Here is a 13,179-nt window from a genome sequence, read left to right as displayed (position 1 = left end):
GGTTAGGAACATGACAACCAAAAACTGATGATCGACTCCGAGTCTCACCGAGCTAGAACCCGGAGTCATAACGCCTGCCTTCGAGAATATTGAGTCTGTAATCCCGGAGTCGACCTTAGCCGATCGAGCTCGAAGAAACGTTGTTAGCATAACCAACAGAAGGCCGAAATATACATGACCGGTCGGATATTACGGCGGGAATCTCGTTACGTATCAACAAGGCACCGACAATCATCAAATCAAGAGATTTTTTACCTTTTATAGAATTGTATCTAAAGTAGGACTCCTCTATTATATAAAGGGGTATCTAATAATTCATTAGACACATTGTAACACGCATTCCAAAGATATATATCATTATTATTTTAATCTCTTGTTCCTTTGTATCCTGGCATCGATCAGAGCGTACCTGATTCGAGGGTGATTAACCTCCCAAGACTAAGATCGTTCAATTCGTGTGATTTGCATTTACTTTATCATTATTTATTTCAATTGCGATCTAATTTATCATTTTGTATCAAGTTAATGCATGTATCCTTAAAACCTCTTGCAAATTCAATTGTTATTCGATTTTGAGGGTAAACAGTTTGGCGTCCACCGTGGGGCTAAGGATAATAGTGGTTATTTGATACAAATTTCCATAACACACACTACTTTATACTTGTTCTTTGAAGTGTCTTTAATTTCAGGTTAAAACTCAAAATGTCGAACTCTCAATCACCACCCCTACATGTTGACAACGAGTTCGGCCATCATGGTGAAAATAACAACATAGCGCCCAATGACGAGGTACCCGTTGATCCTATCGGAATTCTGGCCGCGGGCCCGATTGACGCTAATTCACATGTGGCTATCGACGTAAACTTTCCTACCGACCCCGAGAATAGCGTCCGTGGCGAAGCCCGATTGGCAACTCAAAACACACAAAATATTGGAGGAGACGAGATCAGTTTATGGGTGATCTTCAAAATGTTGCAGGCTCAACAAATGACGATAGCTCAGTTACAGAACCAAAGCCGTGCACCGAGCAGGGTTGAATCCGATCCACCCCGGGAAGTCACCCGCAAGGATGAACCGGTCGTAGAAAGGTCAAATGAACATGAATCGAGGGCTAACCCCGAGATCATAAAGATGCTCGAAGAGATAACAAAACGGATAGAATCAGGGGAGAAGAAAATTGAAGCTAACGACAAAAAGGTGGAAACCTACAATTCCAGGGTTGACCAGATCCCAGGAGCACCGACAATATTGAAAGGCCTGGATTCCAAGAAGTTCGTGCAAAAACCTTTTCCTCCGAGCACGGCTCCGAAACTGATCCCTGAGAAATTTCGCATGCCCGAGATTGCTAAGTATAACGGAACAACCGACCCAAATGAATATGTAACATCTTACACATGTGCCATCAAAGGGAACGACTTGGAAGATGATGAGATGTAGTCTGTCCTACTGAAGAAGTTCAGAGAGACCCTGTCAAAAGGGGCTATGATATGGTATCATAACTTACCTCCTAATTCTATTGATTCATGTGCTATGCTTGCAGATTCTTTCGTGAAAGCACACGTCGGGGGCATCAAAGTCGAAACCAGGTATTGATACCTAATTTTGCCCTCATATTTTTAAATAGTATATATACTTTCAAAATATCATTTTGCATCATTATTTAATTTACAAGATTTATACAATTACTTTTATAATTTTTCATAATTTTTAGAGCTTTAAAATTAATTTTCTTGCGTTTAAATTACTTGAATATTTATTAATTACCCGTTAAATTATTTTGTGATGATTTAATCACCCAAAGTAATTATTTGCATCAAAATATATGTTTCAGAATATTTTACTTTAATTTATGTAAGTATATTTATATTTTTAAGATATTTACATAATTTTGCAATAATAGTCTATATTCATGCATAATTATATTTTTATTACATTATTTGTGCCAAAATAACATTTTTTATATTTTTTAATATTAACTCAATTCTGTGCAAGTCTTGATGTTAACTCATATGTATATAGCTAAGTTGATTTATGACACCTGGCTGTTTTGTAATTGAAACCTAATTGATGGCTGTTAAACTTTGTTTAATTTCTTGCACTGAAACCCATTTGTGAGACTATGTTCTTGCTCGAAATTGCTCTCCTCATGTTGAATCCTTTATGCCTAATTTGTTGTTTCTCTGCAAGTCATGCCTAAATGCTTTGCCTAATATGCTAACCTTAATTGTTCCCAACTTGCATGATCATTATGCTACTTATACTTGTTGCTTATTCTGAGTTTGGCTTCTTGCCTTGTTCTGTACTATCATGATAACTAACTCATGTCCGGAATGTGTTCTAATTCCTGTTGAGACATTCATGCTCAACCTGTTATCTTTATGGAACTCTCATGTTAGCTATGATTTTTTTCCCGTGCTATTTGTAACTCTACTGTGTTCCTGACTTGCTCAATCTTGTGTTACTCAGTATCAATTGATACCTTTAGAGTAGATACCATAACCAGCACTTTTCCTATATGTGTGACCAACTAGCATAAGGTTTGATGCTTGTCTGATGTGAAGGTGACATATTTCGTTCACTATACGTCCTCTGGTATTGTAATTGATACTCAGCATGTTAAAATTTTCTCATTCTCGACTAAGTGATTGCTCGAACCTGTTCTGTTATGTTGTCTTCATTAAGCCTTCATGTTGAAACTTTTCATGTGAATGCTATGCTCTATTTGTTCTTGTCTATGACTCTATTAGATTTTCATGCTTAAATCTTGTGTCTAAGGTTCTTTAGGCTAATTCTGAATTAGTTTACTTTTGAAACTCTTTTTTTTGAATAGTTCATTATCCTATGATGTTCAATTCTGTTGCTTTAGCTTTATTTCTAAAAATGCAAGCATGAATCTGCCTTGTGAACTTGTCTGTATTTCATGTATTCTTGTCCATGTGTTTTGGCTAGAATTGTTGTTAGCCTTAGGAATAAAGTATAAAAATTGTTAATCAATTCCATGAGTATTTTGTCATTTGTAAGGCTGAATTGGGCATTCCTTTGGTTAAGTAAGTTATTCATTTGCGCCTGGTATGTTGGGCCTGCTTTGGTATTGGAGGTCTGAAATGCAATGTTCGCATTTGAAGTTTGGGCCTGCTGTCCGTGTAAAGTGCTGAGCATATTGGAAGGCCCAGATGTGTTACTGGGTTATTCTGTATTTGTAAGCTTTGTTTAATATGGTCTGTAATAACTTGTAAAATTGAATAATTAGGGAAATCAGTGCAATTGGGGAAACGGGTACATTCTAATTCCCACATGAATGGGTAGAAAATATGTCTATAGGATCTATGTGGTCTATTTGCTATTTGCTTTATATGCATTTAGTTTCATGTGTAGAAAGCCTGCATATAGGAGTCACGCACACACTTCACTTAACTTGTCAAAACATGTCAGTTCGAGTATTTGCTATACATGTTTTCATGTCTGCTACTGTGCACGTTTAGACAACATGCCTATAGGATGTAATAGCACATGCCTCACTAATCTAGATACCATGTTTATAGAATTTTAAATAACCAATTGGTCAAATTTCTTCTATTACTTTAGTACACTGCCCCGCCTAGATGTCATGTCTATAGGAATAAAGTGTTATAAAATCAACTTAATTGTCAATAGTTAGAAATCCTGCCTATAGGATGTTGTTGCGCATGAAGCTATTTATGACATCAGTGTTGTTAATACTAGACACTCAAATTTGTGTCACTGCCTAATCACGCAACCATTAGGAACCATACATATAGGACATTAACGTCTGCCTAAGGTGCACGCTTATAAAATCAGCATTAATAATCTGGTCACTCGTATCGCTTTATTGCCTCACCAACAATTAAAATCATGCCTATAGGACTTGAGATATTTTAACCTGCCTATACGCTGCTTATATAACGTTGGAATCCAGAATCATCTAGAAACCATGCCTATAGGGCTTTAAATTTTGATTTTGAAATCATATACTGCCTAAGCTAAAAATCTGTGACTGATCGTGTGCCTTTGTGCTTATGTGTGGAGGCTAACTTAAGCCTTTCATTGCTATTATGTGTAGTCCTACCTGTTTTGAATGTCGCCTAGTTTTTATCATTTTGAGTACCCTAAGTAAAGTCTAGAACCACCCAAATAGAGTTCCACAGCCTTTTGGACCATAGGTATGGGATGGGTAGTGCACACATAGGGTACGACCTAGAATTGAATTAGAACGCTTTTAGGTAAACAACTTCAACATAGTAATCGGGTAGCAGGAGATGATAGTTTGTGCCTGCTGAATAATATGGCAACTCCTGCCTAAAGGAAGTTACGAAGTATTATTTATGTTGCACGAGGTGATCCTTTAGGCTAAAAAACTTAGGACCCTCCCCCTCCCCTTCTTTATATACTTGATATCCATAGTTAGTCGTTTAATATTGGCCAATGTAATTGTATCCTTGTAGTCATACTAAGATTTGTGCAGATTCTCATATGTTTTAATAAGACTTTTCAACTTTTGATCTCTCTTTATTTATTTGATCACCTAGCCTAATTACATAATCCACATAGTTTAAAATTCGGCCGGGACCCACAGTTGTGGACCTCGAAGAGTGCCTAACACCTTCTCTCCGAGGTAATTTGAGCCCTTACCCGATATTTGGTGGCATTGACTAGTCAAACAGAGTTATTCGCAAATAGGTGCCTTAACGCACCTTAAAATTATTAGGTGGTGACTCTTCTCTTTTAATACCCATTTAAAAGAGTTGTCACACGTCGAAACCCGATTTCGCGAGAAAAAGGGGCGCGACAGCATGGCGACTCCGCTGGGGATTTACACTTAGGCTCTTACCATAACGAACTTGACTTATGTGGATTACTTTCTTTGTTACATGCACATCACTTATTTGTTTGAACTTACTATGATATGCACATCCCTTCCCTTATTCACCTTTATTTGTTTAAATTTGCTATGACATGCACACCCCATCCCCTATTCACCTTTATTTGTTTACATTTGCTATGACATCCTTCCCCCTACTCTCCTTTATTTGTATGACCGCTCTCTATTTCTTTTCATCTTGACCGCTATATTATCCCAATTTCCTTACCTGCTTCATTATGTTCTCGCATATTTTCATGAGCCAAACTGACTTCTTTCTTTTGTCTTTCTTTTCTTTTCTTTTCTTTTCATGTTCACTTTTACTATTTTATTTACTGCTTCTTACATGCAAATACTTGGCAATGTGCTATTATTTCTGCATAAAGCATGCTCTACATCATACTCCACTCGTGTCAGTTATCAACATAGCGGCACTTGATAAGTGTCCATGCTTTCCTGAAAATCACCCTTTAAATCGGAAAGGCTTATTTGCGGTAAACTAGTCGATCGGCAGTGCAATCGACGATTCCGTGTCTTTCCCTCTCAAGATGTCCACTTGAGAGTACCAGTCTAGACCATTCTAGAAACCCTACTCAAACTTGAAACGTACATGCATCATGCTAAACCTAGTACGGGTTGGAGCGTTATTAACGTAACAACTCACTAAGATGAACCTTGTCCAAAGTTCGACGGGATTTCTACAATCCTAGTGGACACTATCATATTATGTGCATTACTTGGAGAAAATATGCCAATGTGTTGATCATTATTGCGTAAGTAGTCAAATCTGGAGGGGGAAAGGGCTAACTCTTGTTTGTTTGTAGAAAATGAAACATGAAAACCACAGGCTCGGCATGGTTCAAAATATCCCACCTTTGTTACTTGACTGGTGGAAAGACTTTGCACCTTGCGACAAAAATCATGTGAGAAGAGTACTCGGTGACCTGCCATCCTTGCTAAACATTCAACCAAATAGGGAATTGATCGAGGCCGCTACCATGTTCTGGGACGAGAAAAGAGTTGTTTTCCGATTTGGCAATATAGAAATGACTCCTCTCCTAGAAGAATAAGAGGCTTTGCCAAGTTGCCATGGGATAGTCCGGGATTACTGGTACTAGAGAATCGCACTCCCAGCGATTTTCTGAATTTGTTGGGTTTTAAGAAGAATGACGAGCTGCTCTATCTAAAGAAATAATATATCCCTTTTGAATTCCTTTACAAGCGTTATGGGCATAGCAAGTCGTATCGTCTTCATCATGTTGAACTCGCCACTACTTTCTTGGGTTGGACGCACCTCTGGGTTTATGTGTTCGTCGTCTGCTTCTTGGGGTTGTTGATATTTCCAATAAAGGGAGGAAGGATTCATACTCGCTTAGCCATGGTCGGCAGGACCTTGATGGAGGGAATCGAGGGACAAACTTATACCATTATCCCTATAATCTTAGCTGAGATATACCGCGCTCTAGATCGGTGCAAGCAAGGATTTGGACACTTTGAAGGTTGTAATCTGTTACTACAAGTCTGGCTGCTGGAACACTTTCAGAGGGGAGAGTATAATCAAGAGCTTCTGCGAAGGCCGCTGAATGACCACATAGCTAACCATCACCCAAAGAAAATGACGTTTATCCCAGACAGATTTGTACATCCCGGAAATGCTGTAAGTTGGGTGTGTTTCTTCATCAATCTGACAGACGAGCATGTACATTGGATGTTTGAATGGTTTTCTAGTAGTGAGTTCATCATCAGGTCAAGGGGAACTACTCATCTAGTACTGATCGGGTTGCGAGACATCTATCCTTATGCTCCCATAAGGGTAATGAGGCAAGCGGGGAAAAAACAGCTCATACCTCGGGTTTCCAACAGCTCATACCTCTGTTTAAGTTTGAGTCACAACATATGTGGAACCAAAAGATCATTGTGGAGAGAAAAACCATTGAGCCAGATAGGTATCACGCCGGTCATATGTACTACTATCTATCATGGTTGAAGGACGACGTAGCGGGGGACGTCAAGCCAGGAGTCAATCTAAAGGATTAGGATCATAGATGAGGTGGCTGAGGCACAAGTTAAGTATAAGAGGTTATGCAAAAGTGTGTTCGAGTCTGAAGCAAAACATCTGGAACAGCACAAAGTGAACATGGAGGTGATAAAGAAATGGAAGGAGATAGCCACTAAGTCAATAGAAAGATTGGAATACTTGGAACAAGGATTGATGGAGCTCGAGGGGAAGATGAGAAAGAGACTCTCAGATTGCCAAGGCATGGACGGCAGTGAAGGAGGACATCTCGCAAAAGCTTACTTATTGTTGGATGTGCGTGATCTAGGAAACCTGATTGATGGGGTCAAAAGAGCCAAGCATGGAGAAGGTCCTTCAGGGACCAAGTAGACTAGGAAATGATATTCTTTACTGCTTTCTAGCTTAGCTTTACATTTCTATTGTAATAAGGCTAAATGCCATTAGTAACTTTATTATTATTGCCGATTTAGTAAAGGTTTGACTAATTCTTTGCACTAATGAAATGACGCAAATGTTGGCATCAAGTTTTTCTAAGTATGTGTGTCGCTTAGGCCTACCTGAGGCACAATGAGGTCCCCCAAATTAGGACGCGAATTATTGCATGACTGTGTGAAACATGTTTAAATATTGCAAATACTCTTTTATTTCACCTTACTAACTTGATTACCTTTTGCTATTTCTTTTCTTTTTGATTATTCCCATTCCCAATGGTTGGTTCGTGCATACTGGCATCATCAGCATACCATACCAGATCTAGAGGTCCTCCACCTCCTCCTCCACCAAGCGACCCCAAAGGAAAAGGAAAAGGAAAACTGGATGATTTAAGTGGTATCAGGAAAGAAAATGTTACTATAGCAGAAAACGTTGAAACTTCGGATGGCCGAAGTACTCCGGCGCAGAATGCGTTGGTCTTACGTTTGGAGCAGAAAATCTTGGAACTACAAGGCCAGCTTGAGCAGGTCCGGAATTTGGAAAACTTCTCCCTCACTCTCAATGTCCCCGACATTAACCAGCAAAATCGGACTACCCAAAACCAAACACCACCGCAAAACACATAAAACCAAAACCAACCACCAAATCCTCCCGCACCACACCAGTATCCCGCACCTCCCCAGAACCTTAACCCGCCACCAGTACCGACCCCTCAATAACACCACCATCATCCAACTCAATACCCGCAAATCACTACTTATCACACTCCCCAGAAAGCACCACAACCTACTCCCGATCCCCAAAACTCAACCAATGACTACCCTTATACCCAAGTTCCAGGAATCCATCAAAGCAATCTGATATATGTGGAAACCTTACCCCACACCCTCCAGCAAAACCTATACATACCAGAATCGACTGAGAAGGACCTGCTCATTAAAAACATCGCGGAGGAACTCAAGAAGCTCACTGGTCGAGTTCAAAATGTAGAAGGTGGTAAAGGCGTTGAAGGCCTAAACTATGAAGACCTATGTATTCAGCCGGATGTGGAACTATCTGAGGGTTACAAACCTCCTAAGTTCGAAATATTCGATGGAACTGGTGACCCAAAAGTGCATTTGGGAACGTATTGTGACAAGCTTATAAGAGTGGGCAAGAATGAACAAATCCGCATGAAACTGCTCATGCGAAGCCTTACAAGAGACGCCTTGTCTTGGTACATCAGTCAAAACCTAAAGAAATGGGTTAGTTGGGTGATTATGGCGTCAGACTTCATGGATAGATTCAGGTTCAACACGGAAAAAGCGCCATACTTTTTCCACATTCAAAACCTTAAGAAGAAGCTGACAGAAACCTTCCACGAGTATGTTACTCGTTCGAGATCAGAAGCCGCAAAGGTAAGGCCAGCACTTGAAGAGGAACAAATGAATAAGTTCTTTGTCAGAGCTCAAGACCTATAGTATTACGAAAGGTTGATGGTTACTGAAAATCATAAGTTCTCTGACATCATCAAGTTAGGAGAAAGAATAGAAGAAGGAATTAAGAATGGGATGGTGACCAATTTTGAGGTACTGTAGGCCACAAATAAAGTTTTGCAATTAGGAGGCATTTCGAAGAAGAAAGAAGTGGGTGTTGTAATGGTAGTCCAGGGGCCTAAGTCTCCCCTCACATACCAAACACCTCCACCCACATATCAACCCTCACCCCCAAGATACCAACACCCTGCTGCCACCTACCATACTTATAATACCCAACCTGCATATTACCATTCGCCTCCGCCTGCCCGCCAAAACTACCCGGAACAACGTCCGAATTTTGACCGCAGACCTCCTAGACAATACACCCCAATTTCTGAACCCATAGACCAACTGTATGAGAGACTGAAGGCCGCTGGTTATGTTACTCCTATTCCTGCTGTTGTTCTGGAAAATCCCTCCTAATGGATCAACCCAACAAAATGCGTGCTTATCATTCAGGCATGAAGGGGCATACTATTGAGGAGTGTCGCACGTTGAAAGACAAGATTTATACATTGATCGACACTAAGGTCATACAGGCAAAGGAAGCTATGCGAAATATTCGTAACAACCCTCTCCCGGATCATAGAGGTGAGGGGTTGAATGTGATAGAAACAGATGAAGAATGGGATCAGGAAGGGTCCATCGGACTCATCCGAGGGGGATACATTCCTAAAATATCTCTAGTCACCCTCACGCCAGTTGTGGTACAAACCCAGGCGCCATTTGAAGTTGAGGTAGCTACACCCTTCATTGTGACGATAGCTCCCACGCTATCTTACAAGTCTGATACCATCCCATGGGACTATGTTGCAGAATCAAGGAGAAAGGGAAAAGAAAAAATGGAGGAAACATGTGTCACACAAGGTATGACTATAACTGGCAGAGTTTACACAACTAAGAATCTTGGAGGAACAAGCAAGGAAGCCACACCTAAGCCGCCCGTTGTCGAGACTGGCTATGATGATCTTTGGAGGAAGATACAAGCAAGGGAGTATTCTGTTGTTAACCACCTGAACAAAACTCCTGCTCAGATATCCATCTAATCACTGCTACAAAACTCAAACGCATACAGGAGTACTTTGATGAAGGTGTTAAGTGAAGCTTATGTGCCCACCAACATCACTAGTGGAGAGATGGCTAACATGGTCGGACAGGTATTGGAAATCCACAAAATCACCTTCCACGAAGATGAATTACCACCAGAAGGACTGAGTCACAACAGGGCATTTCACATTACGGTGTAATTTGAAGATAAGTTCATTGTCAGGGTCTTGATAGATGGAGGTTCAAGTCTCAATATATGTCCATTGACCACTCTAATCAGACTAGGTAAAGTCCTGCATGAGATACGAATGGAAAGCATGAACGTGAAGGCATTTGATGGATCTCAGAGAGACACCATTGGAGAAATCAACCTTAGTCTACATATGGGCCCGACTTGGTTTGATGGCGAGTTCCAAGTGCTAGATATTTCTTCTACTTACAACCTATTGTTGGGACGACCATGGATACACATCACCGGGGTTGTGGATTCCACTCTACATCAGGCTGTGAATTTTGAGTGGAATCATCAGGAGGTGATCATCCATGGAGATGGAAGCAACCCTATCTATACCAATCAGACTGTTCCAGTCATCGAAAACAGAAAGAATCTGGGTGTAGAAACATACTATCATATTGAACGAGTCAACGCAATTGAAAAGGACCGATGGTGGAGCAGCAAGATAGAAAGCATACTTATATGGACGGGATATAAACCCGACAAGGGTCTCGAAAACAATCTTCAAGGGATCACCAAACCCGTACAACCACAGTACCATGGTACGACTTTTGGACTCGGATACGAATACACATGGCAGGAATACCAGGATTGGTCACCACCATGGCGTGCTCCTTATTATCCACTGGAACAACCAGTACCACCTCTGCACCAGACATTCCATCAAGCTGACATAATGTTGGGATCTAAGGAAGATGAGGTCTTGGCTGGCATGAGGAAGTTGTTTCTAGATGAAGAAGACATGGAATGCAGTGCAATTGTTGATGAGGAGGAGGAGGAAGACCTTACCATTCAGACCATGGAGGAAGGAGTTGTTCTCAAGAACTGGACCACTGCACCATCCTAGGCCCGTCTAGTTCCTGGGTAGCCTTGCAAATAAACATGAATTATTTTAAAATAGTTTTGAGCATTTGAGACATTTTTCAGTATTTTGTTTTGAAATAATTACTCGAGCCATAGAGCCACACTTGTTGACGTTTTAAAAGTTTTATTAATGCATTATTGCTTTTTATATTTATTATTATCTTTCTACATTTCTTTTTAGCATAATTATTATATATCCTGATGAACCTGCGACTGTGACATGTAATGAGACAACGCAACATAAGGACAGTGATTCAGAGGATCTGGAAGATAATATAATACCTAAGGAAATCATCAGAGAAGTAGAGAACTTTGAAAACAAACTAAAGTCTAATTTGGAGGAAACTAAGGCCGTTAACTTAGGGGATTCTGAAACGGTCAAGGAAACACGTATAAGCAGTCACCTATCATCGTCAGAGAAGGAAGAGTACATCAGATTCCTAAAAGAATACAAAGACATCTTCGCATGGTCCTACAATAATATGACTGGTTTAAGTAGATCCATAGTAGCTCACAAACTACCCACCAATACTATGTGTCCACCAGTAAACCAAAAGCTCAGAAAGTTCAAGCCGGATATGAGTTTAAAGATAAAAGAGGAGGTCACCAAGCAAATCAAAGCTAAGGTTCTCCGAGTGGCTGAGTACCCGACTTGGTTGGCCAACATTGTGCCAGTTCCGAAGAAAGATGGGAAAGTTAGAGTATGTGTTGATCACCGAGACTTGAACAGGGCAAGTCCCAAAGATGATTTCCCGTCGCCCAACATACACATACTAATTGACAATTGTGCCAAGCATGAGCTCCAATCCCTCGTGGATTGCTTCGCAGGATACCATTAGATCTGGATGGATGAAAAGGATGCCGAAAAGACAGCCTTCATCATACCATGGGGAATATACTGTTACAAAATGATATCGTTTGGTTTGAAGAACACTGGAGCCACCAACATGAGAGCCATGACAACCATCTTCCACGACATGATACATAAGGAAATAGAGGTGTACGGGGATGACGTTATCATAAAATCTAAAAGGAGTTCGGATCACATAGAAGACTTGAAGAAATATTTCGACTGGCTTCGAAAATACAATTTGAAGTTGAATCCTACAAAGTGTGCCTTCGGAATCCCTGCTGGAAAGTTGTTAGGATTCATCGTCAGTCGCCAAGGGATTGAGTTAGACCCATCAAAAGTCAAAGCTATCCGGGGCTTGCCACCTCCAAAGAATAAGAAAGAGGTGATGAGTTTTTTAGGGAGCCTCAATTACATCAGCCACTTCATAGCACAATAAACCGTGATATGTGATCTAATCTTCAAAATGCTAAGGAAATATGCTGCAACAAGTTGGACTGAAGAATGCCAGAAGGCTGTCGATAAAATCAAGGAGTATTTATCTAAACCGCCCATTTTGGTCCCACCAGAACTGGGAAGTCCTCTGCTGCTTTATTTGTCAGTGTTAGATGGGGCTTTCAGTTGCGTTTTGGGACAACATGATGAAACTGAAAGAAAGGAATAGGTGATATATTATCTAAGCAAGAAGTTCACGCCTTGTGAGGCTCGGTACTCTTTATTGGAATGCACCTACTGTGCTTTGACATGGGTAGCCTAGAAGTTGAGGCATTATTTCTGTGCATATACTACATATCTCATATCAAGGATGAATCCGCTAAAATACATCTTTCAGAAACCCATGCCTACGGGTAAGTTAGCAAAGTGGCAAATATTGCTGAGTGAGTTCGACATTATCTACGTAACTCAGAAGGCAGTCAAAGGGCAAGAAATGGCAGATCATTTGGCAGAAAATCCCGTAAATGGAGAATACGAACTATTGAAAACGTATTTTTCCGACGAGGAGGCGTCATTCGTAGGAGAAGATATCACTGAGGCATATGATGGTTGGAGGATGTTCTTCGACGGAACAGCAAACTTCAAAGGAGTAGGCATCAGAGCTGTCTTAGTATCAGAAACCGGCCAACACTATCCGGTATCCGCAAAACTCAGGTTTCCATGCAGCAACAACATGGTGGAATATGAGGCATGCATCCTGGGACTCATATTGGCCATTGACATGAACGTTCAGGAACTACTGGTAATCGGAGATTCAAATCTTTTGGTGCACTAGGTTCTAGGGGAATGGGCTACGAAGAACACCAAAATATTGCCATATTTGCATTGTGTACAAGAGCTGAT

This window comes from Nicotiana tomentosiformis, chromosome 3 (genome assembly GCF_000390325.3).
Source record: "Nicotiana tomentosiformis chromosome 3, ASM39032v3, whole genome shotgun sequence".
NCBI lineage: Eukaryota > Viridiplantae > Streptophyta > Magnoliopsida > Solanales > Solanaceae > Nicotiana > Nicotiana tomentosiformis.
The sequence above is the reverse complement of the archived record's forward strand: the minus strand, read 5'-3'. Positions refer to the sequence as shown.